Here is a 19,571-nt window from a genome sequence, read left to right on the forward strand (position 1 = left end):
ATTTGCGAATTCCATGCATTCCTTCTTGCAGATAACAGTGCCTTGCAAATCACTCAATTCATGTTTGCTAGCCAAACGCGCTCCTCCTAAATGTTCCGTACATCATGCATTAGTGCTGATTATCAAGACTGTGTTGTGTGTCAGCCGTTTATGGTCATCAATTGCACTCTTCTTGTGTTGCTCACTCATTCTTGTAACTCAAAAGTACGTCGTTGTCATCCAAGCCTAGCACTTGGAGCAGGCCAAATCAAATGGCTCGTCCCCGTGCCACTCGAGAAACTCCCACAAGGCTTTCATGACATGTCGCAATCAAAGTCCTTCCACAACCTGTAGCGACATTGCTGCAACGACGCGGGTCCCGATACCAAAAGTATGACTTATGCTTGCCTCTATTCTATATAATAAAACCACCACTCGGAAAGCGCTATTCCCTTCCCACATCCCTCAGAATGTGGTGAACGATCATCGATTACAACCAAGATGCGATGAATCTCGATCGCAAGCCTCACGCTCAGGGACAGTGCTACCACTCATCATCGTGGTTACGTCTACTCCAGCTTTGAACTAGAGAGAGTTGAAGACATACTACAGAAATGATCCTGTGAAGTATGATCTTGCTAGCAAGCTATCACCGCTCGCTACTTATGCCACGAGACCGTCAACACGCCCTACGAGAATACGACACACTCTTCACATTTCGCGATTTACTTATCGAAGAATTTCTTAAGCTCGGACATTCTGCAAAGAACCTACTTCTACTCTTACTTGGCCGCCATGATCTCACTCAGCTATTTTGTGCGCTACCAGTGCTTCTTGTCTTCCGAATTGAGAGACCATTGCCTCACGCGAGACTGTATGTAAACACCGCTTGCACCTCCGGCCGCTAGATGGGGGCCTGGGGCACATACAGTAGCATCCTATGGCGCAAGCAGACATGCCAAATAGCCACTGAAAGACAAACACACAAGACGGCGTTCATACGACTCTTGTGCTTTCTTTAAAGCCGCCTCTCTCTTCGAAAATTTTCGCACCGCACTAGTTTATTCACCTCACCCTAACAGTGCAAACTCTTGTCGATATATCGCCACTTTCATGCATACTTCCTCTTTCGTTTCACTTTGCGTCTAGCTTGATACCCGCCCAAGAGCTGCTGATATATAATACTCGCAATAAATGTGTTTCTCTCTGTATCTCTTTTCGCCTATCACGAGTATTGCTTTTCCTCACATGGCAATTATGAAAACACCCACAGCTAAACAAACACTTACACTCAGCGCCACGTCCATACTATCAATCATACGCCAGTAATTTCACAGCTACTTGCTCCACTAATACATTTCTTATGTCTACTGTTAAACAGATGAAGAATCAAAGTATACAACAAGTCTCTGTGAACATCACTGTCAGGACATTTTACAGACCTACGCATACCATGCCAATCTTTATGCTTCAACTATGATGGCCATGTGCTATGAATAAAGAAATTTCTCATAAAATAACAATTTTACGACTACTCCGACAAGCTCCTTACTAAAATGCTAGATGTTTAGCAATCTCCCCCCCCCCCCTCAAAAAATCATCTCAGAATAATCTCAAGCAGTGCTTACATCCCATGAGCACTTCTTTGCAAACAAAACCACAAACTACTTTTTATACTAGCTTCCTTGTCACAGTGAACAGGAAACTAATGCTAGTGCCTCAGTTTACTAAAAAGCTTTTTTCGCTTGCAACAAATAAACTACCAACTTGAACCACTTGGATTTTCAGACACACACAGAAAACTTAATTCCACAGAAATTTAGGAGTAACAGTGGTTACCTCACATTTTCACACACACTCAAATAGCTACTTCTGTGCACTTCACACAATGTTCTCATCGTGTTCCACCAGAGAACACAGTTATCACTATGAATGGATTCTGGTAAAAGAGCATTAAAAAAAAAAAAACAAACAGCCTGATCAAAGTGATTATCTGCCAATATCATGTCACTCTATACCCGAGGGAAACTAGAATGCAGGGAAAGGAGCTTTGTTGTGAGCAATGTGTTGGTATTTCATCATTTACTGGCCAAAGTCTTCTCAAGCCAAGTATGCACCAGCTCTGTCTATGGCTGGGTCAATCAAGAGCCCCTATCAATTTTACTTAAAAGACAAGCAGCATCAACAACTCACAGGAGGCACTGAACATTTATACCATTATCTGCACCACCTTCCACTGATTTACTGAAGAAGAAACTGCAAAGTCTGGCCAATTTTGTACACAAGTAATCTTGAAAACATTGGAGTCAACAGCAGATACATAGTTTCCAAGACTGTAGCTAGGAACAACCCTTCCATTTCAAGATTTATCTCTCACTGAGACACATCATACCCAAACTACAACTACCAGGAAATTGCTACTCAATTCATCTCTAGCTATCTATGTCATATTCAACAACTGTCTCTTTCTCACCTAAATCTTCTACAAAACTGAGTACACTGTTATGAACAAAGAACCAATGCCACATTATGGCAACAAGCCAGTGCCACTAATATCCACTCTATTGAAAACAATTGAAATGCTCATCCTGCCCAACTAACCACCATCTACAGCCCAAATCTCACTCACATCATACCTACAAATCACAAACTTGTGCGGTAAAAATAATTTTGGGTTTCAAAACACAATCTACTAATCACATACTAGTATTTATTACAAAGCCTCTCAATTCATCATTCACTTCCAAATATCGGCTTATATGCTGTTGTGCAACTGCAGTGCAAGTAAACACCCTCAAATCATCTAGAACTGAGATGCGGAAAGGGTTCACCAAGAGTTTCCAGGACAATAAATAGCGCTCTCTCTCTCTCTCTCTTTACACAATCGCCTAACACACTGCAAGCCATTTCAGGGCAAATGTACTTGTTTCATTATACTACGAAACGGCCAATTGCATTTTCAAATTAAAAAAGCATCTACCTGATCCAACGTGATCCGCTACTCCACGCCCTTCATTCTCACAACACAACCTACCTCTTGCTAATTACATTACGTTTTACTTGTGATTATGGCTCAGCAATAGCCGAGCACTACGAAAAATACCTTATAGACTCATTTAATGTTCCCCTCCACGGAAATCTTTAGTAAAAGGCGAAAGATTTATTCGTTTTGAAGGGAAACCAGAGCGCCGATCAAAGCCCTCACTTCAATACTTATGGCTGCTTCTCTATTGCTTCTCCGCGAGAACGCGGAAAATTCTTTCCGTCTTGTCTACTTCTCTACCGTCAACAGACTTCCAGTGCCATGCAAGCACACACCCCAAACTAACTGTCAGCGCTGAAATACGTGTCTGCCAAATGTCGTCGATATTACTCTTTAGATAACTATTTTCATCATTTCTGTCACCATTCAAGCTGCTTCATTACCTCACCTGCCGACAGATGGCAGCACGCCTAATTCCTCTCGGCGACCCACCGTCAGACACACAACTAACTGCCCGCACTGCTCTGCATCTAACACTAATCTCTCTCCTCCCCACCACACTCGTTCACTGAAAAAACAGGCAACTAGATAGTTCTTTGAACGCAAAACTAGGCCACATCAGACGCAACCTGTATGTAGATGTATGGTGCAAGGGAAATATCCCCCTGCTCCCACACAACTAATTAATACTAGTTGACAACAGAAATAAAATTTCTGTCGATAGTATTTGAACCAGTCTTATTCATTTGCGAATTCCATGCATTCCTTCTTGCAGATAACAGTGCCTTGCAAATCACTCAATTCATGTTTGCTAGCCAAACGCGCTCCTCCTAAATGTTCCGTACATCATGCATTAGTGCTGATTATCAAGACTGTGTTGTGTGTCAGCCGTTTATGGTCATCAATTGCACTCTTCTTGTGTTGCTCACTCATTCTTGTAACTCAAAAGTACGTCGTTGTCATCCAAGCCTAGCACTTGGAGCAGGCCAAATCAAATGGCTCGTCCCCGTGCCACTCGAGAAACTCCCACAAGGCTTTCATGACATGTCGCAATCAAAGTCCTTCCACAACCTGTAGCGACATTGCTGCAACGACGCGGGTCCCGATACCAAAAGTATGACTTATGCTTGCCTCTATTCTATATAATAAAACCACCACTCGGAAAGCGCTATTCCCTTCCCACATCCCTCAGAATGTGGTGAACGATCATCGATTACAACCAAGATGCGATGAATCTCGATCGCAAGCCTCACGCTCAGGGACAGTGCTACCACTCATCATCGTGGTTACGTCTACTCCAGCTTTGAACTAGAGAGAGTTGAAGACATACTACAGAAATGATCCTGTGAAGTATGATCTTGCTAGCAAGCTATCACCGCTCGCTACTTATGCCACGAGACCGTCAACACGCCCTACGAGAATACGACACACTCTTCACATTTCGCGATTTACTTATCGAAGAATTTCTTAAGCTCGGACATTCTGCAAAGAACCTACTTCTACTCTTACTTGGCCGCCATGATCTCACTCAGCTATTTTGTGCGCTACCAGTGCTTCTTGTCTTCCGAATTGAGAGACCATTGCCTCACGCGAGACTGTATGTAAACACCGCTTGCACCTCCGGCCGCTAGATGGGGGCCTGGGGCACATACAGTAGCATCCTATGGCGCAAGCAGACATGCCAAATAGCCACTGAAAGACAAACACACAAGACGGCGTTCATACGACTCTTGTGCTTTCTTTAAAGCCGCCTCTCTCTTCGAAAATTTTCGCACCGCACTAGTTTATTCACCTCACCCTAACAGTGCAAACTCTTGTCGATATATCGCCACTTTCATGCATACTTCCTCTTTCGTTTCACTTTGCGTCTAGCTTGATACCCGCCCAAGAGCTGCTGATATATAATACTCGCAATAAATGTGTTTCTCTCTGTATCTCTTTTCGCCTATCACGAGTATTGCTTTTCCTCACATGGCAATTATGAAAACACCCACAGCTAAACAAACACTTACACTCAGCGCCACGTCCGTACTATCAATCATACGCCAGTAATTTCACAGCTACTTGCTCCACTAATACATTTCTTATGTCTACTGTTAAACAGATGAAGAATCAAAGTATACAACAAGTCTCTGTGAACATCACTGTCAGGACATTTTACAGACCTACGCATACCATGCCAATCTTTATGCTTCAACTATGATGGCCATGTGCTATGAATAAAGAAATTTCTCATAAAATAACAATTTTACGACTACTCCGACAAGCTCCTTACTAAAATGCTAGATGTTTAGCAATCTCCCCCCCCCCCCTCAAAAAATCATCTCAGAATAATCTCAAGCAGTGCTTACATCCCATGAGCACTTCTTTGCAAACAAAACCACAAACTACTTTTTATACTAGCTTCCTTGTCACAGTGAACAGGAAACTAATGCTAGTGCCTCAGTTTACTAAAAAGCTTTTTTCGCTTGCAACAAATAAACTACCAACTTGAACCACTTGGATTTTCAGACACACACAGAAAACTTAATTCCACAGAAATTTAGGAGTAACAGTGGTTACCTCACATTTTCACACACACTCAAATAGCTACTTCTGTGCACTTCACACAATGTTCTCATCGTGTTCCACCAGAGAACACAGTTATCACTATGAATGGATTCTGGTAAAAGAGCATTAAAAAAAAAAAACAAACAGCCTGATCAAAGTGATTATCTGCCAATATCATGTCACTCTATACCCGAGGGAAACTAGAATGCAGGGAAAGGAGCTTTGTTGTGAGCAATGTGTTGGTATTTCATCATTTACTGGCCAAAGTCTTCTCAAGCCAAGTATGCACCAGCTCTGTCTATGGCTGGGTCAATCAAGAGCCCCTATCAATTTTACTTAAAAGACAAGCAGCATCAACAACTCACAGGAGGCACTGAACATTTATACCATTATCTGCACCACCTTCCACTGATTTACTGAAGAAGAAACTGCAAAGTCTGGCCAATTTTGTACACAAGTAATCTTGAAAACATTGGAGTCAACAGCAGATACATAGTTTCCAAGACTGTAGCTAGGAACAACCCTTCCATTTCAAGATTTATCTCTCACTGAGACACATCATACCCAAACTACAACTACCAGGAAATTGCTACTCAATTCATCTCTAGCTATCTATGTCATATTCAACAACTGTCTCTTTCTCACCTAAATCTTCTACAAAACTGAGTACACTTATGAACAAAGAACCAATGCCACATTATGGCAACAAGCCAGTGCCACTAATATCCACTCTATTGAAAACAATTGAAATGCTCATCCTGCCCAACTAACCACCATCTACAGCCCAAATCTCACTCACATCATACCTACAAATCACAAACTTGTGCGGTAAAAATAATTTTGGGTTTCAAAACACAATCTACTAATCACATACTAGTATTTATTACAAAGCCTCTCAATTCATCATTCACTTCCAAATATCGGCTTATATGCTGTTGTGCAACTGCAGTGCAAGTAAACACCCTCAAATCATCTAGAACTGAGATGCGGAAAGGGTTCACCAAGAGTTTCCAGGACAATAAATAGCGCGCTCTCTCTCTCTCTTTACACAATCGCCTAACACACTGCAAGCCATTTCAGGGCAAATGTACTTGTTTCATTATACTACGAAACGGCCAATTGCATTTTCAAATTAAAAAAGCATCTACCTGATCCAACGTGATCCGCTACTCCACGCCCTTCATTCTCACAACACAACCTACCTCTTGCTAATTACATTACGTTTTACTTGTGATTATGGCTCAGCAATAGCCGAGCACTACGAAAAATACCTTATAGACTCATTTAATGTTCCCCTCCACGGAAATCTTTAGTAAAAGGCGAAAGATTTATTCGTTTTGAAGGGAAACCAGAGCGCCGATCAAAGCCCTCACTTCAATACTTATGGCTGCTTCTCTATTGCTTCTCCGCGAGAACGCGGAAAATTCTTTCCGTCTTGTCTACTTCTCTACCGTCAACAGACTTCCAGTGCCATGCAAGCACACACCCCAAACTAACTGTCAGCGCTGAAATACGTGTCTGCCAAATGTCGTCGATATTACTCTTTAGATAACTATTTTCATCATTTCTGTCACCATTCAAGCTGCTTCATTACCTCACCTGCCGACAGATGGCAGCACGCCTAATTCCTCTCGGCGACCCACCGTCAGACACACAACTAACTGCCCGCACTGCTCTGCATCTAACACTAATCTCTCTCCTCCCCACCACACTCGTTCACTGAAAAAACAGGCAACTAGATAGTTCTTTGAACGCAAAACTAGGCCACATCAGACGCAACCTGTATGTAGATGTATGGTGCAAGGGAAATATCCCCCTGCTCCCACACAACTAATTAATACTAGTTGACAACAGAAATAAAATTTCTGTCGATAGTATTTGAACCAGTCTTATTCATTTGCGAATTCCATGCATTCCTTCTTGCAGATAACAGTGCCTTGCAAATCACTCAATTCATGTTTGCTAGCCAAACGCGCTCCTCCTAAATGTTCCGTACATCATGCATTAGTGCTGATTATCAAGACTGTGTTGTGTGTCAGCCGTTTATGGTCATCAATTGCACTCTTCTTGTGTTGCTCACTCATTCTTGTAACTCAAAAGTACGTCGTTGTCATCCAAGCCTAGCACTTGGAGCAGGCCAAATCAAATGGCTCGTCCCCGTGCCACTCGAGAAACTCCCACAAGGCTTTCATGACATGTCGCAATCAAAGTCCTTCCACAACCTGTAGCGACATTGCTGCAACGACGCGGGTCCCGATACCAAAAGTATGACTTATGCTTGCCTCTATTCTATATAATAAAACCACCACTCGGAAAGCGCTATTCCCTTCCCACATCCCTCAGAATGTGGTGAACGATCATCGATTACAACCAAGATGCGATGAATCTCGATCGCAAGCCTCACGCTCAGGGACAGTGCTACCACTCATCATCGTGGTTACGTCTACTCCAGCTTTGAACTAGAGAGAGTTGAAGACATACTACAGAAATGATCCTGTGAAGTATGATCTTGCTAGCAAGCTATCACCGCTCGCTACTTATGCCACGAGACCGTCAACACGCCCTACGAGAATACGACACACTCTTCACATTTCGCGATTTACTTATCGAAGAATTTCTTAAGCTCGGACATTCTGCAAAGAACCTACTTCTACTCTTACTTGGCCGCCATGATCTCACTCAGCTATTTTGTGCGCTACCAGTGCTTCTTGTCTTCCGAATTGAGAGACCATTGCCTCACGCGAGACTGTATGTAAACACCGCTTGCACCTCCGGCCGCTAGATGGGGGCCTGGGGCACATACAGTAGCATCCTATGGCGCAAGCAGACATGCCAAATAGCCACTGAAAGACAAACACACAAGACGGCGTTCATACGACTCTTGTGCTTTCTTTAAAGCCGCCTCTCTCTTCGAAAATTTTCGCACCGCACTAGTTTATTCACCTCACCCTAACAGTGCAAACTCTTGTCGATATATCGCCACTTTCATGCATACTTCCTCTTTCGTTTCACTTTGCGTCTAGCTTGATACCCGCCCAAGAGCTGCTGATATATAATACTCGCAATAAATGTGTTTCTCTCTGTATCTCTTTTCGCCTATCACGAGTATTGCTTTTCCTCACATGGCAATTATGAAAACACCCACAGCTAAACAAACACTTACACTCAGCGCCACGTCCATACTATCAATCATACGCCAGTAATTTCACAGCTACTTGCTCCACTAATACATTTCTTATGTCTACTGTTAAACAGATGAAGAATCAAAGTATACAACAAGTCTCTGTGAACATCACTGTCAGGACATTTTACAGACCTACGCATACCATGCCAATCTTTATGCTTCAACTATGATGGCCATGTGCTATGAATAAAGAAATTTCTCATAAAATAACAATTTCACGACTACTCCGACAAGCTCCTTACTAAAATGCTAGATGTTTAGCAATCTCCCCCCCCCCTCAAAAAATCATCTCAGAATAATCTCAAGCAGTGCTTACATCCCATGAGCACTTCTTTGCAAACAAAACCACAAACTACTTTTTATACTAGCTTCCTTGTCACAGTGAACAGGAAACTAATGCTAGTGCCTCAGTTTACTAAAAAGCTTTTTTCGCTTGCAACAAATAAACTACCAACTTGAACCACTTGGATTTTCAGACACACACAGAAAACTTAATTCCACAGAAATTTAGGAGTAACAGTGGTTACCTCACATTTTCACACACACTCAAATAGCTACTTCTGTGCACTTCACACAATGTTCTCATCGTGTTCCACCAGAGAACACAGTTATCACTATGAATGGATTCTGGTAAAAGAGCATTAAAAAAAAAAAACAAACAGCCTGATCAAAGTGATTATCTGCCAATATCATGTCACTCTATACCCGAGGGAAACTAGAATGCAGGGAAAGGAGCTTTGTTGTGAGCAATGTGTTGGTATTTCATCATTTACTGGCCAAAGTCTTCTCAAGCCAAGTATGCACCAGCTCTGTCTATGGCTGGGTCAATCAAGAGCCCCTATCAATTTTACTTAAAAGACAAGCAGCATCAACAACTCACAGGAGGCACTGAACATTTATACCATTATCTGCACCACCTTCCACTGATTTACTGAAGAAGAAACTGCAAAGTCTGGCCAATTTTGTACACAAGTAATCTTGAAAACATTGGAGTCAACAGCAGATACATAGTTTCCAAGACTGTAGCTAGGAACAACCCTTCCATTTCAAGATTTATCTCTCACTGAGACACATCATACCCAAACTACAACTACCAGGAAATTGCTACTCAATTCATCTCTAGCTATCTATGTCATATTCAACAACTGTCTCTTTCTCACCTAAATCTTCTACAAAACTGAGTACACTGTTATGAACAAAGAACCAATGCCACATTATGGCAACAAGCCAGTGCCACTAATATCCACTCTATTGAAAACAATTGAAATGCTCATCCTGCCCAACTAACCACCATCTACAGCCCAAATCTCACTCACATCATACCTACAAATCACAAACTTGTGCGGTAAAAATAATTTTGGGTTTCAAAACACAATCTACTAATCACATACTAGTATTTATTACAAAGCCTCTCAATTCATCATTCACTTCCAAATATCGGCTTATATGCTGTTGTGCAACTGCAGTGCAAGTAAACACCCTCAAATCATCTAGAACTGAGATGCGGAAAGGGTTCACCAAGAGTTTCCAGGACAATAAATAGCGCGCTCTCTCTCTCTCTCTCTCTCTTTACACAATCGCCTAACACACTGCAAGCCATTTCAGGGCAAATGTACTTGTTTCATTATACTACGAAACGGCCAATTGCATTTTCAAATTAAAAAAGCATCTACCTGATCCAACGTGATCCGCTACTCCACGCCCTTCATTCTCACAACACAACCTACCTCTTGCTAATTACATTACGTTTTACTTGTGATTATGGCTCAGCAATAGCCGAGCACTACGAAAAATACCTTATAGACTCATTTAATGTTCCCCTCCACGGAAATCTTTAGTAAAAGGCGAAAGATTTATTCGTTTTGAAGGGAAACCAGAGTGCCGATCAAAGCCCTCACTTCAATACTTATGGCTGCTTCTCTATTGCTTCTCCGCGAGAACGCGGAAAATTCTTTCCGTCTTGTCTACTTCTCTACCGTCAACAGACTTCCAGTGCCATGCAAGCACACACCCCAAACTAACTGTCAGCGCTGAAATACGTGTCTGCCAAATGTCGTCGATATTACTCTTTAGATAACTAATTTCATCATTTCTGTCACCATTCAAGCTGCTTCATTACCTCACCTGCCGACAGATGGCAGCACGCCTAATTCCTCTCGGCGACCCACCGTCAGACACACAACTAACTGCCCGCACTGCTCTGCATCTAACACTAATCTCTCTCCTCCCCACCACACTCGTTCACTGAAAAAACAGGCAACTAGATAGTTCTTTGAACGCAAAACTAGGCCACATCAGACGCAACCTGTATGTAGATGTATGGTGCAAGGGAAATATCCCCCTGCTCCCACACAACTAATTAATACTAGTTGACAACAGAAATAAAATTTCTGTCGATAGTATTTGAACCAGTCTTATTCATTTGCGAATTCCATGCATTCCTTCTTGCAGATAACAGTGCCTTGCAAATCACTCAATTCATGTTTGCTAGCCAAACGCGCTCCTCCTAAATGTTCCGTACATCATGCATTAGTGCTGATTATCAAGACTGTGTTGTGTGTCAGCCGTTTATGGTCATCAATTGCACTCTTCTTGTGTTGCTCACTCATTCTTGTAACTCAAAAGTACGTCGTTGTCATCCAAGCCTAGCACTTGGAGCAGGCCAAATCAAATGGCTCGTCCCCGTGCCACTCGAGAAACTCCCACAAGGCTTTCATGACATGTCGCAATCAAAGTCCTTCCACAACCTGTAGCGACATTGCTGCAACGACGCGGGTCCCGATACCAAAAGTATGACTTATGCTTGCTTCTATTCTATATAATAAAACCACCACTCGGAAAGCGCTATTCCCTTCCCACATCCCTCAGAATGTGGTGAACGATCATCGATTACAACCAAGATGCGATGAATCTCGATCGCAAGCCTCACGCTCAGGGACAGTGCTACCACTCATCATCGTGGTTACGTCTACTCCAGCTTTGAACTAGAGAGAGTTGAAGACATACTACAGAAATGATCCTGTGAAGTATGATCTTGCTAGCAAGCTATCACCGCTCGCTACTTATGCCACGAGACCGTCAACACGCCCTACGAGAATACGACACACTCTTCACATTTCGCGATTTACTTATCGAAGAATTTCTTAAGCTCGGACATTCTGCAAAGAACCTACTTCTACTCTTACTTGGCCGCCATGATCTCACTCAGCTATTTTGTGCGCTACCAGTGCTTCTTGTCTTCCGAAATGAGAGACCATTGCCTCACGCGAGACTGTATGTAAACACCGCTTGCACCTCCGGCCGCTAGATGGGGGCCTGGGGCACATACAGTAGCATCCTATGGCGCAAGCAGACATGCCAAATAGCCACTGAAAGACAAACACACAAGACGGCGTTCATACGACTCTTGTGCTTTCTTTAAAGCCGCCTCTCTCTTCGAAAATTTTCGCACCGCACTAGTTTATTCACCTCACCCTAACAGTGCAAACTCTTGTCGATATATCGCCACTTTCATGCATACTTCCTCTTTCGTTTCACTTTGCGTCTAGCTTGATACCCGCCCAAGAGCTGCTGATATATAATACTCGCAATAAATGTGTTTCTCTCTGTATCTCTTTTCGCCTATCACGAGTATTGCTTTTCCTCACATGGCAATTATGAAAACACCCACAGCTAAACAAACACTTACACTCAGCGCCACGTCCATACTATCAATCATACGCCAGTAATTTCACAGCTACTTGCTCCACTAATACATTTCTTATGTCTACTGTTAAACAGATGAAGAATCAAAGTATACAACAAGTCTCTGTGAACATCACTGTCAGGACATTTTACAGACCTACGCATACCATGCCAATCTTTATGCTTCAACTATGATGGCCATGTGCTATGAATAAAGAAATTTCTCATAAAATAACAATTTCACGACTACTCCGACAAGCTCCTTACTAAAATGCTAGATGTTTAGCAATCTCCCCCCCCCCCCCCCCTCAAAAAATCATCTCAGAATAATCTCAAGCAGTGCTTACATCCCATGAGCACTTCTTTGCAAACAAAACCACAAACTACTTTTTATACTAGCTTCCTTGTCACAGTGAACAGGAAACTAATGCTAGTGCCTCAGTTTACTAAAAAGCTTTTTTCGCTTGCAACAAATAAACTACCAACTTGAACCACTTGGATTTTCAGACACACACAGAAAACTTAATTCCACAGAAATTTAGGAGTAACAGTGGTTACCTCACATTTTCACACACACTCAAATAGCTACTTCTGTGCACTTCACACAATGTTCTCATCGTGTTCCACCAGAGAACACAGTTATCACTATGAATGGATTCTGGTAAAAGAGCATTAAAAAAAAACAAACAGCCTGATCAAAGTGATTATCTGCCAATATCATGTCACTCTATACCCGAGGGAAACTAGAATGCAGGGAAAGGAGCTTTGTTGTGAGCAATGTGTTGGTATTTCATCATTTACTGGCCAAAGTCTTCTCAAGCCAAGTATGCACCAGCTCTGTCTATGGCTGGGTCAATCAAGAGCCCCTATCAATTTTACTTAAAAGACAAGCAGCATCAACAACTCACAGGAGGCACTGAACATTTATACCATTATCTGCACCACCTTCCACTGATTTACTGAAGAAGAAACTGCAAAGTCTGGCCAATTTTGTACACAAGTAATCTTGAAAACATTGGAGTCAACAGCAGATACATAGTTTCCAAGACTGTAGCTAGGAACAACCCTTCCATTTCAAGATTTATCTCTCACTGAGACACATCATACCCAAACTACAACTACCAGGAAATTGCTACTCAATTCATCTCTAGCTATCTATGTCATATTCAACAACTGTCTCTTTCTCACCTAAATCTTCTACAAAACTGAGTACACTGTTATGAACAAAGAACCAATGCCACATTATGGCAACAAGCCAGTGCCACTAATATCCACTCTATTGAAAACAATTGAAATGCTCATCCTGCCCAACTAACCACCATCTACAGCCCAAATCTCACTCACATCATACCTACAAATCACAAACTTGTGCGGTAAAAATAATTTTGGGTTTCAAAACACAATCTACTAATCACATACTAGTATTTATTACAAAGCCTCTCAATTCATCATTCACTTCCAAATATCGGCTTATATGCTGTTGTGCAACTGCAGTGCAAGTAAACACCCTCAAATCATCTAGAACTGAGATGCGGAAAGGGTTCACCAAGAGTTTCCAGGACAATAAATAGCGCTCTCTCTCTCTCTCTTTACACAATCGCCTAACACACTGCAAGCCATTTCAGGGCAAATGTACTTGTTTCATTATACTACGAAACGGCCAATTGCATTTTCAAATTAAAAAAGCATCTACCTGATCCAACGTGATCCGCTACTCCACGCCCTTCATTCTCACAACACAACCTACCTCTTGCTAATTACATTACGTTTTACTTGTGATTATGGCTCAGCAATAGCCGAGCACTACGAAAAATACCTTATAGACTCATTTAATGTTCCCCTCCACGGAAATCTTTAGTAAAAGGCGAAAGATTTATTCGTTTTGAAGGGAAACCAGAGTGCCGATCAAAGCCCTCACTTCAATACTTATGGCTGCTTCTCTATTGCTTCTCCGCGAGAACGCGGAAAATTCTTTCCGTCTTGTCTACTTCTCTACCGTCAACAGACTTCCAGTGCCATGCAAGCACACACCCCAAACTAACTGTCAGCGCTGAAATACGTGTCTGCCAAATGTCGTCGATATTACTCTTTAGATAACTATTTTCATCATTTCTGTCACCATTCAAGCTGCTTCATTACCTCACCTGCCGACAGATGGCAGCACGCCTAATTCCTCTCGGCGACCCACCGTCAGACACACAACTAACTGCCCGCACTGCTCTGCATCTAACACTAATCTCTCTCCTCCCCACCACACTCGTTCACTGAAAAAACAGGCAACTAGATAGTTCTTTGAACGCAAAACTAGGCCACATCAGACGCAACCTGTATGTAGATGTATGGTGCAAGGGAAATATCCCCCTGCTCCCACACAACTAATTAATACTAGTTGACAACAGAAATAAAATTTCTGTCGATAGTATTTGAACCAGTCTTATTCATTTGCGAATTCCATGCATTCCTTCTTGCAGATAACAGTGCCTTGCAAATCACTCAATTCATGTTTGCTAGCCAAACGCGCTCCTCCTAAATGTTCCGTACATCATGCATTAGTGCTGATTATCAAGACTGTGTTGTGTGTCAGCCGTTTATGGTCATCAATTGCACTCTTCTTGTGTTGCTCACTCATTCTTGTAACTCAAAAGTACGTCGTTGTCATCCAAGCCTAGCACTTGGAGCAGGCCAAATCAAATGGCTCGTCCCCGTGCCACTCGAGAAACTCCCACAAGGCTTTCATGACATGTCGCAATCAAAGTCCTTCCACAACCTGTAGCGACATTGCTGCAACGACGCGGGTCCCGATACCAAAAGTATGACTTATGCTTGCTTCTATTCTATATAATAAAACCACCACTCGGAAAGCGCTATTCCCTTCCCACATCCCTCAGAATGTGGTGAACGATCATCGATTACAACCAAGATGCGATGAATCTCGATCGCAAGCCTCACGCTCAGGGACAGTGCTACCACTCATCATCGTGGTTACGTCTACTCCAGCTTTGAACTAGAGAGAGTTGAAGACATACTACAGAAATGATCCTGTGAAGTATGATCTTGCTAGCAAGCTATCACCGCTCGCTACTTATGCCACGAGACCGTCAACACGCCCTACGAGAATACGACACACTCTTCACATTTCGCGATTTACTTATCGAAGAATTTCTTAAGCTCGGACATTCTGCAAAGAACCTACTTCTACTCTTACTTGGCCGCCATGATCTCACTCAGCTATTTTGTGCGCTACCAGTGCTTCTTGTCTTCCGAAATGAGAGACCATTGCCTCACGCGAGACTGTATGTAAACACCGCTTGCACCTCCGGCCGCTAGATGGGGGCCTGGGGCACATACAGTAGCATCCTATGGCGCAAGCAGACATGCCAAATAGCCACTGAAAGACAAACACACAAGACGGCGTTCATACGACTCTTGTGCTTTCTTTAAAGCCGCCTCTCTCTTCGAAAATTTTCGCACCGCACTAGTTTATTCACCTCACCCTAACAGTGCAAACTCTTGTCGATATATCGCCACTTTCATGCATACTTCCTCTTTCGTTTCACTTTGCGTCTAGCTTGATACCCGCCCAAGAGCTGCTGATATATAATACTCGCAATAAATGTGTTTCTCTCTGTATCTCTTTTCGCCTATCACGAGTATTGCTTTTCCTCACATGGCAATTATGAAAACACCCACAGCTAAACAAACACTTACACTCAGCGCCACGTCCATACTATCAATCATACGCCAGTAATTTCACAGCTACTTGCTCCACTAATACATTTCTTATGTCTACTGTTAAACAGATGAAGAATCAAAGTATACAACAAGTCTCTGTGAACATCACTGTCAGGACATTTTACAGACCTACGCATACCATGCCAATCTTTATGCTTCAACTATGATGGCCATGTGCTATGAATAAAGAAATTTCTCATAAAATAACAATTTCACGACTACTCCGACAAGCTCCTTACTAAAATGCTAGATGTTTAGCAATCTCCCCCCCCCCTCAAAAAATCATCTCAGAATAATCTCAAGCAGTGCTTACATCCCATGAGCACTTCTTTGCAAACAAAACCACAAACTACTTTTTATACTAGCTTCCTTGTCACAGTGAACAGGAAACTAATGCTAGTGCCTCAGTTTACTAAAAAGCTTTTTTCGCTTGCAACAAATAAACTACCAACTTGAACCACTTGGATTTTCAGACACACACAGAAAACTTAATTCCACAGAAATTTAGGAGTAACAGTGGTTACCTCACATTTTCACACACACTCAAATAGCTACTTCTGTGCACTTCACACAATGTTCTCATCGTGTTCCACCAGAGAACACAGTTATCACTATGAATGGATTCTGGTAAAAGAGCATTAAAAAAAAACAAACAGCCTGATCAAAGTGATTATCTGCCAATATCATGTCACTCTATACCCGAGGGAAACTAGAATGCAGGGAAAGGAGCTTTGTTGTGAGCAATGTGTTGGTATTTCATCATTTACTGGCCAAAGTCTTCTCAAGCCAAGTATGCACCAGCTCTGTCTATGGCTGGGTCAATCAAGAGCCCCTATCAATTTTACTTAAAAGACAAGCAGCATCAACAACTCACAGGAGGCACTGAACATTTATACCATTATCTGCACCACCTTCCACTGATTTACTGAAGAAGAAACTGCAAAGTCTGGCCAATTTTGTACACAAGTACTCTTGAAAACATTGGAGTCAACAGCAGATACATAGTTTCCAAGACTGTAGCTAGGAACAACCCTTCCATTTCAAGATTTATCTCTCACTGAGACACATCATACCCAAACTACAACTACCAGGAAATTGCTACTCAATTCATCTCTAGCTATCTATGTCATATTCAACAACTGTCTCTTTCTCACCTAAATCTTCTACAAAACTGAGTACACTGTTATGAACAAAGAACCAATGCCACATTATGGCAACAAGCCAGTGCCACTAATATCCACTCTATTGAAAACAATTGAAATGCTCATCCTGCCCAACTAACCACCATCTACAGCCCAAATCTCACTCACATCATACCTACAAATCACAAACTTGTGCGGTAAAAATAATTTTGGGTTTCAAAACACAATCTACTAATCACATACTAGTATTTATTACAAAGCCTCTCAATTCATCATTCACTTCCAAATATCGGCTTATATGCTGTTGTGCAACTGCAGTGCAAGTAAACACCCTCAAATCATCTAGAACTGAGATGCGGAAAGGGTTCACCAAGAGTTTCCAGGACAATAAATAGCGCTCTCTCTCTCTCTCTTTACACAATCGCCTAACACACTGCAAGCCATTTCAGGGCAAATGTACTTGTTTCATTATACTACGAAACGGCCAATTGCATTTTCAAATTAAAAAAGCATCTACCTGATCCAACGTGATCCGCTACTCCACGCCCTTCATTCTCACAACACAACCTACCTCTTGCTAATTACATTACGTTTTACTTGTGATTATGGCTCAGCAATAGCCGAGCACTACGAAAAATACCTTATAGACTCATTTAATGTTCCCCTCCACGGAAATCTTTAGTAAAAGGCGAAAGATTTATTCGTTTTGAAGGGAAACCAGAGTGCCGATCAAAGCCCTCACTTCAATACTTATGGCTGCTTCTCTATTGCTTCTCCGCGAGAACGCGGAAAATTCTTTCCGTCTTGTCTACTTCTCTACCGTCAACAGACTTCCAGTGCCATGCAAGCACACACCCCAAACTAACTGTCAGCGCTGAAATACGTGTCTGCCAAATGTCGTCGATATTACTCTTTAGATAACTATTTTCATCATTTCTGTCACCATTCAAGCTGCTTCATTACCTCACCTGCCGACAGATGGCAGCACGCCTAATTCCTCTCGGCGACCCACCGTCAGACACACAACTAACTGCCCGCACTGCTCTGCATCTAACACTAATCTCTCTCCTCCCCACCACACTCGTTCACTGAAAAAACAGGCAACTAGATAGTTCTTTGAACGCAAAACTAGGCCACATCAGACGCAACCTGTATGTAGAAGTATGGTGCAAGGGAAATATCCCCCTGCTCCCACACAACTAATTAATACTAGTTGACAACAGAAATAAAATTTCTGTCGATAGTATTTGAACCACCAGTCTTATTCATTTGCGAATTCCATGCATTCCTTCTTGCAGATAACAGTGCCTTGCAAATCACTCAATTCATGTTTGCTAGCCAAACGCGCTCCTCCTAAATGTTCCGTACATCATGCATTAGTGCTGATTATCAAGACTGTGTTGTGTGTCAGCCGTTTATGGTCATCAATTGCACTCTTCTTGTGTTGCTCACTCATTCTTGTAACTCAAAAGTACGTCGTTGTCATCCAAGCCTAGCACTTGGAGCAGGCCAAATCAAATGGCTCGTCCCCGTGCCACTCGAGAAACTCCCACAAGGCTTTCATGACATGTCGCAATCAAAGTCCTTCCACAACCTGTAGCGACATTGCTGCAACGACGCGGGTCCCGATACCAAAAGTATGACTTATGCTTGCTTCTATTCTATATAATAAAACCACCACTCGGAAAGCGCTATTCCCTTCCCACATCCCTCAGAATGTGGTGAACGATCATCGATTACAACCAAGATGCGATGAATCTCGATCGCAAGCCTCACGCTCAGGGACAGTGCTACCACTCATCATCGTGGTTACGTCTACTCCAGCTTTGAACTAGAGAGAGTTGAAGACATACTACAGAAATGATCCTGTGAAGTATGATCTTGCTAGCAAGCTATCACCGCTCGCTACTTATGCCACGAGACCGTCAACACGCCCTACGAGAATACGACACACTCTTCACATTTCGCGATTTACTTATCGAAGAATTTCTTAAGCTCGGACATTCTGCAAAGAACCTACTTCTACTCTTACTTGGCCGCCATGATCTCACTCAGCTATTTTGTGCGCTACCAGTGCTTCTTGTCTTCCGAAATGAGAGACCATTGCCTCACGCGAGACTGTATGTAAACACCGCTTGCACCTCCGGCCGCTAGATGGGGGCCTGGGGCACATACAGTAGCATCCTATGGCGCAAGCAGACATGCCAAATAGCCACTGAAAGACAAACACACAAGACGGCGTTCATACGACTCTTGTGCTTTCTTTAAAGCCGCCTCTCTCTTCGAAAATTTTCGCACCGCACTAGTTTATTCACCT

At 42.5% G+C, this 19,571-nt stretch overlaps 11 non-coding genes across 11 annotated transcripts; all 11 read right to left on the minus strand.

Moving 5' to 3' along the window:
• Nucleotides 1–409: 409 nt before the first annotated feature.
• On the minus strand, nucleotides 410–616 carry LOC126178559 (small nucleolar RNA U3). Its single transcript, XR_007536448.1, has one exon. It is a non-coding gene; the product is annotated as a small nucleolar RNA U3 (small nucleolar RNA).
• A 2,433-nt stretch (nucleotides 617–3,049) lies between these two features.
• LOC126178645 (U5 spliceosomal RNA) lies at nucleotides 3,050–3,168 on the minus strand. Its single transcript, XR_007536530.1, has one exon. It is a non-coding gene; the product is annotated as a U5 spliceosomal RNA (small nuclear RNA).
• A 947-nt stretch (nucleotides 3,169–4,115) lies between these two features.
• LOC126178560 (small nucleolar RNA U3) lies at nucleotides 4,116–4,322 on the minus strand. Its single transcript, XR_007536449.1, has one exon. It is a non-coding gene; the product is annotated as a small nucleolar RNA U3 (small nucleolar RNA).
• A 2,428-nt stretch (nucleotides 4,323–6,750) lies between these two features.
• Nucleotides 6,751–6,869, minus strand: LOC126178646 (U5 spliceosomal RNA). Its single transcript, XR_007536531.1, has one exon. It is a non-coding gene; the product is annotated as a U5 spliceosomal RNA (small nuclear RNA).
• Nucleotides 6,870–7,816: 947 nt separating this feature from the next.
• Nucleotides 7,817–8,023, minus strand: LOC126178561 (small nucleolar RNA U3). The gene has a single exon (XR_007536450.1). It is a non-coding gene; the product is annotated as a small nucleolar RNA U3 (small nucleolar RNA).
• Nucleotides 8,024–10,459: 2,436 nt separating this feature from the next.
• Nucleotides 10,460–10,578, minus strand: LOC126178637 (U5 spliceosomal RNA). The gene has a single exon (XR_007536522.1). It is a non-coding gene; the product is annotated as a U5 spliceosomal RNA (small nuclear RNA).
• Nucleotides 10,579–11,525: 947 nt separating this feature from the next.
• On the minus strand, nucleotides 11,526–11,732 carry LOC126178562 (small nucleolar RNA U3). The gene has a single exon (XR_007536451.1). It is a non-coding gene; the product is annotated as a small nucleolar RNA U3 (small nucleolar RNA).
• Nucleotides 11,733–14,163: 2,431 nt separating this feature from the next.
• Nucleotides 14,164–14,282, minus strand: LOC126178638 (U5 spliceosomal RNA). The gene has a single exon (XR_007536523.1). It is a non-coding gene; the product is annotated as a U5 spliceosomal RNA (small nuclear RNA).
• Nucleotides 14,283–15,229: 947 nt separating this feature from the next.
• LOC126178563 (small nucleolar RNA U3) lies at nucleotides 15,230–15,436 on the minus strand. Its single transcript, XR_007536452.1, has one exon. It is a non-coding gene; the product is annotated as a small nucleolar RNA U3 (small nucleolar RNA).
• A 2,425-nt stretch (nucleotides 15,437–17,861) lies between these two features.
• Nucleotides 17,862–17,980, minus strand: LOC126178639 (U5 spliceosomal RNA). The gene has a single exon (XR_007536524.1). It is a non-coding gene; the product is annotated as a U5 spliceosomal RNA (small nuclear RNA).
• A 950-nt stretch (nucleotides 17,981–18,930) lies between these two features.
• Nucleotides 18,931–19,137, minus strand: LOC126178564 (small nucleolar RNA U3). The gene has a single exon (XR_007536453.1). It is a non-coding gene; the product is annotated as a small nucleolar RNA U3 (small nucleolar RNA).
• Nucleotides 19,138–19,571: the final 434 nt, after the last annotated feature.

This window comes from Schistocerca cancellata, chromosome 3 (assembly GCF_023864275.1).
Source record: "Schistocerca cancellata isolate TAMUIC-IGC-003103 chromosome 3, iqSchCanc2.1, whole genome shotgun sequence".
Taxonomy (NCBI): domain Eukaryota; kingdom Metazoa; phylum Arthropoda; class Insecta; order Orthoptera; family Acrididae; genus Schistocerca; species Schistocerca cancellata.